The sequence below is a fragment of the Lontra canadensis genome, unplaced genomic scaffold (assembly GCF_010015895.1).
Source record: "Lontra canadensis isolate GAN:19392208 unplaced genomic scaffold, GSC_riverotter_1.0 scaffold147, whole genome shotgun sequence".
Lineage (NCBI taxonomy): Eukaryota > Metazoa > Chordata > Mammalia > Carnivora > Mustelidae > Lontra > Lontra canadensis.
This window is the reverse complement of record NW_022631141.1, coordinates 575,607-588,550: the sequence shown is the minus strand read 5'-3', so window position 1 is coordinate 588,550 and position 12,944 is coordinate 575,607. Positions and strand designations below refer to the sequence as shown.

The 12,944-nt window shown below is 54.7% G+C and overlaps 1 long non-coding RNA gene across 1 annotated transcript; it reads right to left on the bottom strand.

The window, feature by feature from the left end:
- Window positions 1–7,741: 7,741 nt before the first annotated feature.
- Window positions 7,742–11,969, bottom strand: LOC116859078. The gene is made up of 3 exons (XR_004381082.1): window positions 11,300–11,969; window positions 8,798–9,072; window positions 7,742–7,823 (listed from the first exon to the last, which is right to left on the bottom strand). It is a non-coding gene; the product is annotated as an uncharacterized LOC116859078 (long non-coding RNA).
- Window positions 11,970–12,944: the final 975 nt, after the last annotated feature.

The window sequence follows — 12,944 nt, the reverse complement described above, 5'->3', positions numbered from 1 at the left end:
GCAGCCCGGGCTACGGGAGCGAGGCTGGGCGCGAGAGAAGCAGGGTGAGCAGGAGTGAAAGGTCACGAAAAGGCGCTAACATTTTATAGGTGACACTCGAACAGTGGGGGGGGGTGACAGATACCAGCCCCAGTCAAAAATCTAGAGCTGACGCCCCCAAAACTTAACTCTGCAAGCCCACTGGGGACCAGAAGCCGCAGGGATGGCCGATGGAACCTTGGCCCGCTGTCCCCTCACAACAAAGTCAGCCAAGGACACGCAGTACAACAATCACAAGAAAGAGAAAATGCACTGACAGCTCCGTCTGGGGTCTGCCGGACAAAGCCGCCACGAAGCAGGCCCACACAGTAGCAACCTGTTTGTTCAAGAGCTGACCATGCTTTCCGTCACCTGTGTCCCCTCAGGAAATGAGGTATGCCACGGGGTAGGACAAATGTTGTCAGACAGCGCACAGAAAACACTGACGGAACGTGGGACAATCACATCAAATACGACACTATAACTCAACTAGGGTTTCGTTCACCCCCTAAACGCATCTGGAACTGAGCGTCTCCAAACCCATGCCGCCCTGGGTGAGGGTGTGAGTCCCTCCACGAGACAAAGCCCTTTGCCAGTCGATGTGATGACCGTGTTTGGAGCTGACAGTACGGGGCGAAGAACAACGGGAAACAAGTCCACACTGACGTCACTGTGCACTCCCCACCGCCGGCAAGGTGAGCATCCTGAGTCCGACGGATGACAAGGCCCTGGGAGCGGGAACGTGAGCTGGGCCCTCATGGTCTGAGGTGGGGCGGCTGGAGCCAGGCTTCTGGACGCCCATGTGGTGGGGCTGCCTCCAGACCTCCACCCAGGGAGAGCCGCCACTCCATGCTCGCCCAGCCCAGACACACCCGACGTGGCTGCACACATTGCCCAATGTCCCCAGAGGCCAGGGCAGGGCCTCAGAGGCCATCCCAGTGTGCCTGCCCTGAGCACAAGGCCCAGTGGGAAGCCACAGTGACCGGCTGTCACTATCACATGGACCAGAGTCAGCCAGCGCCAAGTGCACGGTTGCCCTGGGCTGCTCAGCATCCAAATCTTGGCCACGGCTGCTCCCCAGGGTCACCAGTGCCGGCTCAGACCACAGCCTCCAGCTCGGCTGGGAGCGGGCGGCCGGGGGGGGGGGGGGCTGGGACACAGTGCCTGGGCCCAGGGCACTCCACAAGTCTCCAAAGGAAACGGATGCGGCAGTGTACGTCCCTTCACATCTGCCTGAATCCTGCCGCACAGCGACCAGGAGCTTGAGGCCGAAAGCCTGGATCTTTCCACCCAGTGCAGGACGGCTGCACCTGGCCACCTCGAGCCAGCACACCGTGCCCCGTCCTCAGGGCAGTCTGAGACTCCGCAGCCCAGGACTGCTCCCTGGTCCCTTCTACATCCCACCGACATTCCTTCCCGACAAGCCCCTTGGATTGCCAGCTCTGCCTGCTCCCCAGGGGACCCAGCAGATGCACCTCCCTGTCCACGTGCCCCCAGCCAACGCTCAGGGTCAGCTGCTCCTGCTGTGTCCTCACCGCCCTCCGCCTCTCCCTCTGTTCCAGAGAGCGGGGCAGGAGGTGGCGTCTACTGAACGCTTGCGGCGGGCTGGGAACCGTACCTGACCACACCCATACACGCACGTGAACGTTCCCGCCGGCCCGGGACGTGGGCGTCAGCACCCTGAGTTTGTAGATAAAGGCCCAGGCCGGCACTAATCTATATTGCAGAAAAATCTTTCAACTGTGTCTCACCAGAAACCCTGGCACTTATATTTGCTACAGGGACCACCACGGTGCAACCTACGCATCTTGTTGATTTCATGTACTTTGCCTGATTGCATTTCAAATTCCAATAATTTGACAAATTAGAGACAAAATAGAGACAAATAAGGAGCCTGGGTCTCTGTAACACACATGGAGTGAACATGGAAGGAGTGAGTGAGAGAAGGACGACTAGAGGGGACTTACTTACCTGGACACAGAAAGGTGCGTTTTCAGTCACTACTAACATGCATGGGACTCGAGGGCCCGTGCGGGACCCAGCAGGGTGGGGGAGGCCCTTGGTGCTCAGAAATGTGAGGATTAACAAAATGAAACGTTCTGGCTTCCACAGGGGCCTGAATGCAATTTGCAGCTAGAAAGTTCAGATTTTTTAAAATGCTGTCATTTACAATAAGAAAAAAACCAGGTAAGTGGGGCTGAGGCCAAAAGGAGAAAGAGATCAGGCTACGGGTCAGCACGGCAGAACAGCGGGTCTGCGGAAAACTCCTCCGGGAGTGAAGGGTGGACGTGACCCGGCTGGGGCTTCTGGGTCAGCGGGCGCAGTCCCGGAAGCCGGCCACAGCCATGGTGCAGGTGTAAGGTCTCTGCTACGGGACGTTAGAGTGCTCTTTTTTTAAAATGAAGAAGTAGCTCAGTGTATTTTCTCCACTTTGGGCTCCCGAGTTTCAGACATCTGAGCCAAATCAATTGCTGAGGCCTGAAGGCTTTGCTGTCCCCTATTTGGACTGAAAACTTGGGGAACTGGAAGAGAACAGGTCATATCTAAGAGTCCTTACAAAGAGAACATTTCATGATTCATTAACCCCTGGCATTTTAGAAGGTCGGTGGGCATCAAGGGGCAGCCTTGAGGGGCTGGTCACCAGGGTTCAGGCACACGGGGTTGGTAAGATCCTGCCTTAACCGCCACCCGGCTCCAGAGCTTTTGCAGCTGTACAGACTTGCAGCACAGACCTGCAACACTGCTGTCCGGTGGCAACTCACGTGGACCTACCGTCCACCCACCCACCCACCATCTCCATCCATCCACCCATCCATCCACCCACCCACCCATGCATGCTTCCATCCACCCATCCTCCCATCCACCCACCCATCCACCCATCCTCCCATCCTCCCATCTACCGATCCTCTCATCCATCCATCCACCCCATCCATTCACCGACCTACCCATCCACCCTATCCATCCATCCGTCCATCCATCTGTCCATCCGTCCATCTGTCCATCCATCCATCCACCCTCTGATATTTTCAATGTGTCTACCATGTGCCAGGACTATTCAACAGCAAACAGTGAAGGGTTGATAACAGTCTCAGCCCTAGTGAGCCTTACCTTCTAACGGGGGCAGACAAGCCCCAAACCGCACAGCGATGGTACAGCCCTCTGCAATTGATTTAGCTCAGATGTCTCAAATTTGGAAGCCCAAAATAAAGATAATACACTGAGCAACTTGTTCATTTTTTTTAAGAAGTGAAAATTATGTTTTAATGGAGAGAAGATTATATTGTATGTTGGGTAAAGCACCCTCTGAATGAGCCAGCTTGAAAGTTCCTTTTGCGGCTCCCTGCTCAGCGGGGAGCCTGCTTCTCCCTCTCCCTCTGCCTGCTGCTCCCCCTACTTGTGTGCTCTCTCTTTGTCAAATAAATAAATAAAATCTTTTAAAAAAAGTTCCTTTTGCACCATACATATTAGCTACTTTATGCTACCTCAAGAACTCTGCCTTTCTTCCATTCTTAAACTTTCTAAGACCTTATGGTAATTTTTGACACACTTAAATGTTTTTCCTTATCTTACTGAACATCATGGGGAAAAAGTAATAAGCGACAAATCAAACACTTTATTATTAATAAATATAGAAGTGTTTAAGTCTTTTATTCTCGTAATAAAGAGTTTGACACCATTACTGATGTGAGACAGGTGACAAGTCTCAAGGCCACCACTTCCCTGTGCTGCCCCATGTCTGGGCAAGCTGATGAGAAATGCTGGGTTTTTCTTCCTTTGGCACCAAAGGGAAGCTCGCGTCACACAAGCCTGGCTGACATGGACTCCTCAGCCCTGACCACAAGGAAGGCAGTCAGTCTCCTCTCCCTCAATCTGCTCGGGAGTCACTCCCTCACCCCCAGAAAGCTTCACTGTGTGAATAATAAGCCTTCTCGTACCCTCCTCATGTGGGCATGACATCATCTGTCTTACCCCCAAACCAAGCCTGGGGGGAGGGGGAAGGTCTGTCCCACTTCTACGTAGTGGCCACAACAATCTAGTTTTTGCATCGAATATGAAAACGTCTTATACGGGATTATAATTACTTATCTGAGTATAATCTATCGATCATGTTTTATGATCTATATATATGCACTCATTAAAGTTCAAGTAGTAAAGACACAACAGTTAAAAAGGTTGGAAGACACTCCTGACATGATGATGTACACTTTTATCCTCAGTATGTAGAGAATGTTTAAATGATGGAGACATTCGACTAGAAGGGACATGTCGTCAAATGGAGCAGGTAGCCACAATGGCATGTAAACTGACAGACGCCCCACGCAGCAAAGCATCCTTGGGGGGACCCGGCCAGTGGAGAAAAAATCCACGGATGCTTCTTGTCCTCCCTTTCCCCAGTGTCACAGGTCTAGAAGGAAAGAGGCTACTTCTGTTTGACTAAGAACACACCCCCCCCCAGGCGGCATCACGGTAAGTGGCTTGGCGAGGCCGAAACGTAGCGAGAAGCAGTTTTAAATGCACGTGCTACTGAGGCCAAGCCCTGTCAGGGGCGGTGACGAGGGCCTGCACCTCCGGGAAGGGCTCGGTCACTAACCCCCCTCCTGAAACCAACAGCAGAGTGTGTGCGAACTAACTGGAATTTAAATAAAAACTAGAAAGGAGAGAGAGAAATACCTGCATGACTTTTCTTCTTAATTTCACGGCTCCAGGGGCGCCTGGGTGGCTCAGTGGGTTGAGCCTCTGCCTTCAGCTCAAGTCGTGACCTCAGGGTCCTACAATCGAGCCCCACTTGGGCTCTCTGCTTAGTGGGGAAACCTGCTTCTCCCTCTCCCACTCCCCCTGCTTGTGATCTCTCTGTCAAATAAATAAATAACGTTTTTTTTTTTAGTAAAATCTTTAAAAAAAAATATTTCACCGCTCCAGATACAGAAAACGTCGAGCCTTCAGTATGGATTTTCACTACAAAATCTGGTCACGTTGGCTTCCATTCTGCTTTGTGTTCCCCCGGTCTGGGGCCACAGATTTTTCAAGGCAAAGAACAGATGGTGAGGGGAACGTGCAGGTCAGAGTCAATGCCAGCTTTCCGTGGGAGCCTGGGCTGCCCGTGAGCCCCCCAGGACTCAGAGCCCCACATCGTTGTACCTGGAGGGCACCCGGCACACTGAGAGCACTCACGGCCCCACACCGCCCTCTGTACGTGGGTGTCATCTCCTCGGTCCCCAGCACTGAGTGAGGTTCCTGGGGCTGCAGAAAGTGAGCCGCATTTGCGCAGACAAACCACGGTAAGGCGCGCATGACAGTGGACAGGACCAAAGGGGCGAACAAGGCTCAGCTTCAGTGACCCCTTGCCGCGTCAGTGGTTCCAAATTCCATGTTCTCTAAGGGAGGATAGGACAGCCGGGGGCGCTGCTCCTCCGACCGGCCAGCCTGGCTTTGGGGCCATCCCACAGCCGGACCGGTTTGGGGCGGCACCCAGCCCGGCGTCTGACCCCAAGGCCCCTGCCCGTCACGGACAACTGCGCTGATTTTCCAACACTCCCTCCCAAGGCACAGATAGGTGCGCGAGTTCTCAAGTCCAAGACTAGTGCTCCCTGGTTTAACCCTGAGGCTCCACCTGTTCTGGAACTAAATGCCACTGACCGTGTGACATTACGTAAAAACAAGCACAAAGAAGGCAGAAAAAGCACTCCCTTTCCATACCTGAACTTCCAGAAAGAGCCCTACAGTGTGTACAGAGCCTTACACTTGCCTCTGGGCACAACGATCCGTGTTCCGGCAGCACAGGCTGTGCCGCCCCACAAGCCCGAGATCCTTCGTGTCACAGGGACCCGACACAGCGCGCCGAACCTTGGAATGTGAGCCACTGTGGACACGGGGCTCCCGCAGGGGTAAGGAAGGCAAGGACTGCAGCGGGCCCTCAATGCAGGGACGCAGAGACAAGGCAAACAGCTGCGATGAGCTTGCCAGCCTGGGATGGCGAGCCCCGCAGCCCCCGGGCAGAGCGCGCCTCAGAAGGAGAAGGGGCTGGAACAGCAGGGGCAGGAAGGTCACAGAGCCCACGTGTCCAGTGCACCCGCCTCCTGCACAGCAGCTCACAGGGCTGTGCTGGGAGAGGAGCCCTCGCCAGACTGGGGGGAAGGAGGCGCCTCATCTCCCAGGACACAGGGCTACCAGGCCTCGCTGAGTGCCCCGGAGCTCACCCCCGGCCTCTGCTATCTCTCTGCCTCATCAGACACGTCTAACGGCATCCTTGGGCCTTCATTTCCCCACAGACTCCCGTGTCCCGCACGACTTACACTCCGCACCTTTAGCAGCTTCCCGTCTGTCACACATCCAGCCGGGGCCCCTGAGGCTGGAGGGAATGTTCCCCTCCCCTGAGCAGCACCCCTCAGATGCTGGAAGACAGTGTGGGGTGTCTCGCTCACGGCCCCCAGCACAGGGACCCATGCCATGCTCACGCTGCCCTCCTAGGCCACAGACAGAGTGGTCCCCTGGCGGTGAGCCATTCTGCCCCGGGCACTTTGTCACCACGTCCCTCAGGGACCGGTGGACTTGTCCAGATCACCTCCGTTATCAGCCCAGAGTCACACAGCCCCTGTGTCAGACACCACTAGTGACCTGCCTGAAACGCGTGCTCCTGGAAAGTATTCACTGGGTGGGCCCATCGCAGACACGACGATTCCGAGCTGGGGAGAGAGAAGCCAGGGAAAGAGAAGACTTCAGGGAAGACTGCCCTGTCCTCCCGCTGGCAACAGAGAGGTCTGGCCCGGGACCCCCGCAGCCAGCAGAGGCTGGGGCAGGAACCATGCTCTCGGGACGCCAGTGCAGCGGGGTCAGAGGGGCTCAGGTCCCTGGCGGCTGGGGCCTTGCCCTGTCACCCTGGGCCTCCGGATCGTACAACGATGATAAAATACACCCAAGCTTCGTGTCTGTCGCTGGGCTCCAGCTGACACCAGCGCGAACTACAGCCCCTGCTCAGTGCCAGCCTTGGGGTCTGCCCCCGAACACCCAGAATGCCCATTCTCACCTGCTTTCCCGCCAAAGCACAGAGGCGACCAGCACAACATCCCTACTAGATGCAGTGCGGACAGGCCTCGCGCTCGTCTGGGCCGTCACACGACAGCCCACAAGCCCCCAGAAGGCTGGCGTCCCGATGAGGCCGACAGCGTGGGGAGTGTTAGCCTACGGCAGTGCGGACAGAAGCAGCTCAGACGTGGCTGGACAGTGCCGGGAAGAGAGAAGACAGGCTCGAGTTCCTGTCCGGGTAGCCGGGAAGGCCCCAGAGGGAAGGCGACATCTGGGCCAATGTCCGGAGGAAGCAAAACCACTGGACGGGAGCCTTCCCAGCAGGAGAGACGGCAAGTGAGGGACCATGACCCACCCCCAGCTCCCGATCCGGAAAGTGAGGTGACTGGACAAGACCATCTCCACACGCCTTCGAAGGGGTATGGGGACTGCCGGAGCACATCCAGCCCGAGGACGGGCTGCAACCCTGCTGGAAAACACCTCCCACCTGACAAAGGTCTAGCTCCTGCGGGAGTTTCTCTTAGTCCAGTGGTGGGTCACAGGCGAAAAGGGAGTGGAGACTGTGCTGAAGTCAAATACACTTTGGAAACTGGCTACTCACTGCAGGACTCCTCAGGTCCTTTAAAACGCCAGTGCAGACCATGACGACAGAATGTGAATTGTGGCATGCAGACTCTGCCAGACTCACCTCATCCGAAAAGGATGCAGAGTAGCTGAGGAGATGGTTCCACGGAACACACTTTGGGAACAAATACTGTACACTAGAGGCTGGTACACATTTTCTGTAAAGGACCAAATAGTACCTATTTTAGGCTCCATGGACCAAATGTTCTGCTGCAACTCTTTGATTGGCCATTCTAGCTTGCCAGCAGCCAGAAACTCGTACTTATAAACAAACGAGCAAAGCTAAGTTACTAAATTTCAATTTAATACACTTCTTACATATCATAAAATGTTAGCTATTTTTATTTTTTTCAACCATTTGAAGTGTGAACCATTTTTAACTCACTGGCCATACAGAGACAGAGGGAGGACTGGATCTGACCTGCAAGCTGTACTCCACCAACCCTGGCTTTAAACAAATGTACATCTATCCTTTTTGCCCTTTTTTTGTAATCGGTACTTATCTTTTTAACGCACTGCTTAAAGTCACATGGCTGGCATCCTGATCACCAGAAAAGGTGGTTGTAAATCACATTTCCAAAATGTATTTGAGGCCAAAAATGGTTCAGAAGAAAAATCACATTTTTAGACACAGCTCCTTTATAATTACCTCTTGCTAGAAAAATGAAGTCTAATTCTGCCTTGACAACAGAATTATTAGGAAAAGTGGCCTATATTTTTCTAATATTGGTTTTTATTTTCCTCTCTAAAATTTTTGAAAATCGAATTATCATTCTTTCTCCAGAAGATACTCTAAACGCATTGTCTTACGTGGAAAGGAAGCATTTGCAGGCGGCCTGGCCTCAGCCAAAATTGCACTTACCGTCGTCTGGAACACGGTCACCTGCCTTCTTCCTCCCCACCGGGCATCTACTTACTATTATCACTGCTTCCAAACCGGCCAGTCCCCTCTCCCTCTCCTGCCAAAATCTAAACACCGTCATGCCCCTTCATCTCCCACTTTTCCTTTAAATCTGTGCTCACAGTAAATCAGAGCCTCACTCTCATGATGGTGTAAATTACTTACAAAAGCAAACAATGTTAGGATCCTGTTGGGTGTGTGTGCATTTAAGCAGAAGGAATGAAGATTTACCTCTGGGGCTCCCACCCCCAGGCAGCCAGCAGGTGGGGGAACCAGGTATTCCAGGAACCTCAGGTAGGTTCCCAGTCCTGAAATCGCATTCCATAGGAAGCCATGTCCCTCAGCCAGGAGAAGAGGCGCACACGGCCCCAGGCAGAGGCTCTGGTCAAGGCTCACTTCCGCCCCATGAGATGAGCGCAGATGGGGGAGCAGGTGCCTCCTCCCCTCCTTGTGGAAAAGGACAAATAGCTTTCCCTCCACTCTTCTGAGTTCTCGGCTGACACCTCCTGTAATAAAAAACAGATTAATGAGAAAAGCACAAAGTTTACTGACATGAACACTTGGTGCATCCAGGAAGACAGATACCCAGGGGAAGTAAGTAAGTCCCTTAGGCGGCCTGAGCCACTGGCCAAAACACCATCTTCAGAACAGATGGAGAAGGTGTGTGTGGGGCTGCGGGGGACATCGGTCCTCCTCCTTAGATACCTTAGACACTCCTGTGACGGAGTCCCCCTTTGGCTTCCTGGAGTGGATGGAGATTTCCTTTATAAATGTCAATGTCCCTCGTCAGAGACTAACTTCTGCATCTGCTATTTCTCAAAATGATCAGCTCGCGAAAATGCTGATGCCAGAGAAGCAGGTTTTGGGGCAGTTGATCCTGCTTCCTTCCCCACAACATTCTGAGCCTGAACCGGGACTTCAACTGCCTCCATTATGACCTCAGTGTATACCTCCTAATTAAGTTCTCGCTTCACTCGGGCACAAGACGGGAGGGGTGGGGTGGGGCATGCCAGGCGCCCCGTGGCAAGCACACAGACCACCCTGCAAGCAGCGGAGACTGTCCTGACGCCAGCACGACCACCAGCGACCTGACCTTCGCTACCCGCCCTCAGGGACCCGCCGACCACTACCCACACTGTCATCATCTAACCCGGATGTCTTTGCATGATTTGGAGATGCCAGCCCACCATCTTTCCGTCTCGGCCTCACTGAGATAGACCCCTTTCAGGTCTCTCTGTCTTCAGACTCTGTCAGCAGCGAGGGCCCTAGTCCGGTCTGTTTGGGGACAAGGTGCTCTTGCACTCCTGATCTCCAGCTACGAACCCTATCTCAGGAAACACAGCGTCTGATCGGAATGCTGCCAGCAAAGACTTGGAACCTAAGGCCCTCTCCCTGCTGAGATTTTCAAGCCCCAACACATAAAGGGAAAGGATCGAGGGGCTTGGCTGATAGCTGACCACTAAAGCGGGGTATTGAGTTTTCTATCATTGACTCTTACTTAGTCGGACTTTTGTTAAGGTACATAAAATACACCAATGAGCATTCAACCCAGTGAGAAATGCTCGCCCTGTCCACCCTCACAGGCTTGGGACCGCCACTCTCGCTGAGCAACACAGTCGTGTAGAGCATAGACAGACTCCCCCGCACCCGCGATCAGAACGCTTGTGTCGAGGACAGAGCACCCCGACTGCAGATACAGTGGCCTTCACGCAGCACACACACTGCACTTCCCCCGGCTTCCGCTCACTAGCTTCTCCACCAGGGGATGCCATTTCTCAAAATCCCTGCTCTGATGGTGACGTTTTGCAGGAACCAGAGAGCAGGCTGAGAAAGAAACAGGACCTTCCTGTTCTCATGTTACATTACACTTTCCAGCCATTTGAAGTCAGTGTAACCCTCCACTAAGTACTTGGCAAACTTTAAATCATACATCTGTGAAGCTGGATTTTTTTTTTTCCTTCACGTCACCTTTCACCTACTTTAAAATAAACCACTCATTGTTCAAAGGGGAAAACTCAAATTTCTGTTTTCGTTTGTTTTTTTTTTTTTAAGTAATCTATAATAGAGTAAAACATTGCTGGAAGGTTTGCAATGAACTAATTTACTGTTCAATAAATCTCTAGGAAAATGAAGTGAGTGGGGAAATCAGCTTTCAACCTTGAACATGTAGGCCTCTGTTTTTTTTTTAATTAACAAAATGTAAACTCTTTTTTTAAATTAGAAAGGTACATGAACCTGATTCTCTAATTGTTTACGTTACACAGAAACCTAGAGAATCAAGGGAGAAAAGTCATAGCCCACTTTCTTGTGTTGCTTGATTTAATATTAAAATACTAAAAGCAAGTGTATGGAAATAAGTGTGTTTGCAAATTTTTTTAGATTTGAGTTTTAGTTTTGCTTACATTTTCCCAGATTTTATCACTAGGAGATCATAAAAGCTATTTTTAAAATCATGAACTACAAGGCCTTCAGGGAGGGACACAAATCAGCAGCAGGGTGTGGCTAACAGAAAGCAGCCTCCTCTCCTGCTTCCCTGCCCTCTGGGGCTGGTTTCCCCCTTTCCATCCACCTGCAACCCTCAGGCCTGAAACCTGAGGACACTGTTTGCAACCTTCCAACATCCTCACCCTCCCAGGCTCCGATGCCTTTGCACACACCGGCCTCTCCGCTTGCAGAGCCCTCTCCCCTAGGACCCCTTCCCACCAGGCTAGGCAGGTGATTTTCAAGCATCACCTCAGATCACACCTTCAGTGGCGTCCAGGCCCCGCTCAGGAACCGTGAGTACGACCTGGTCCTTGCATGGACGGCATCCTAGACGCACTTAGGCGAAGTGAGCTTTCTCTGATCAGGCAGCTTTTTCGGTCCAGAGGGGCTCTGGGGAGCACGGGCCGGGCATCTGCCGTCTTCATGGCTCACGGACTCTCGGCCTTGCAGGGTGGGCCGTGGGGACGGCACGGAGGAGCCAGGGCTCGGTGCTTCGGCTGCTGGGGCTGGACCCTCGGCTGACCGGGGGTTCTCAGGGGCTCCAAGCACCAGCAGGGCCGGTGGTGCCCGGGGCCTGGAGCAGAGCGCCGGCCAGAGCGGGTCCCGGCGCGGGCCGCAGTGGACACGCAGGAAAGCAGAGCGGGAGACCGTGCCTGCAGGACAGGATGCAGACTTGCTGTGACACGGGGCTGGGGGTCAAGGCGGGCGTGCGGCACCGCGTCCTAGGCTGACAAGGGTCGCCGCAGGGAGGTCACGGCCGCGGCTGCGTGCGGAGCAGGTGGCACTGGGCGCCGGTGGGGACCGCGGGCCCGGCTTCGGCGCCACGTGCGCTCAGCAGACTGTGGGGGGCAGCCCGTTGACTTGACTTCCACTTACTACACTGTTTCCACGGGGAAAGGGATCTGGGTGCTAAACCGAGTTTCAAACACTTCCTTGGAACACAGTCCACGCGTCGTGTGGGACTGACTGTCCTCAGGACCCAGCCCTAATGGCCATGGGTCGCCGCAGTCTGAGCGCAGGCGCAGTGAACTCCACAGGCAGGATTCGTCTGAGCAGCCTGAGCGCAGGCGCGGCGAACGCCGCAGGTAGGACTCCCGCAGGCAGCTCTGCGCAGGCGCAGCGAACTCGGAGGCCAGCCCCGCAGGTCGCTCTGCGCAGGCGTAGTGAATTCCGCAGGCAGGACGCCCCCTACGCCCCTGCGGGCCGTGCTGCGCAGGCGCAGTGAGCACGTATTTGGCCAAGTCACCACTTTCCGGCGTCAAAGAACGTTTGTACTTTTCCACTGCTGTGAAGTGATTTCTGCCAGTTCGCTGGTTGGCGGAGGCCGAGACCCGCTTTCACAAGCTTGCTTCGCCTGCCAAGAAGGCGGAGGCTGCGCGCTCGCAGGGGCCCGCGGCGGCGCGGGAAGAGCGGGCTGGGACGGGGACACGGGGGACACGGGGGCCGGCTCGAGGGGACGCTCGCACTCCCTGAGGTTAAGAACGGCTCCCGGAGCACCGAGGGAGTGGGGGCCCCGCGTCACGACAGAACGGGCACGGCCGGCGGGAGGACTGGAGCGGGGAGGGCCGGGCTCGGGGAAGGCCGGCGGCTGGACCCACTGTCCTGAGTGGCGAGACCAGCGGGCAGCGAGGGACGCCGGACCCCCTGAGAGTGGGGGCACGGCAGCTGGGGAGCCGACCGGGGGCCGCTGGCTCTAGCTCCTCGCAAGAGGTCCGGGTGGAAAACGGCGTAAAGGCTGCGCGCACTGAACAGCCCCGTCCTCTGTCCCCGTCTGCACCTGAGCCAGGTTTCCAGCTTGGACCCCAGTGACGAAAGGACAGGGCCAGTCCCCAGGAGGAAGGGCCCAGGAACACCACAGCACATCTAGGTGGCCGCGGCCCCCCGGCCCAAGACA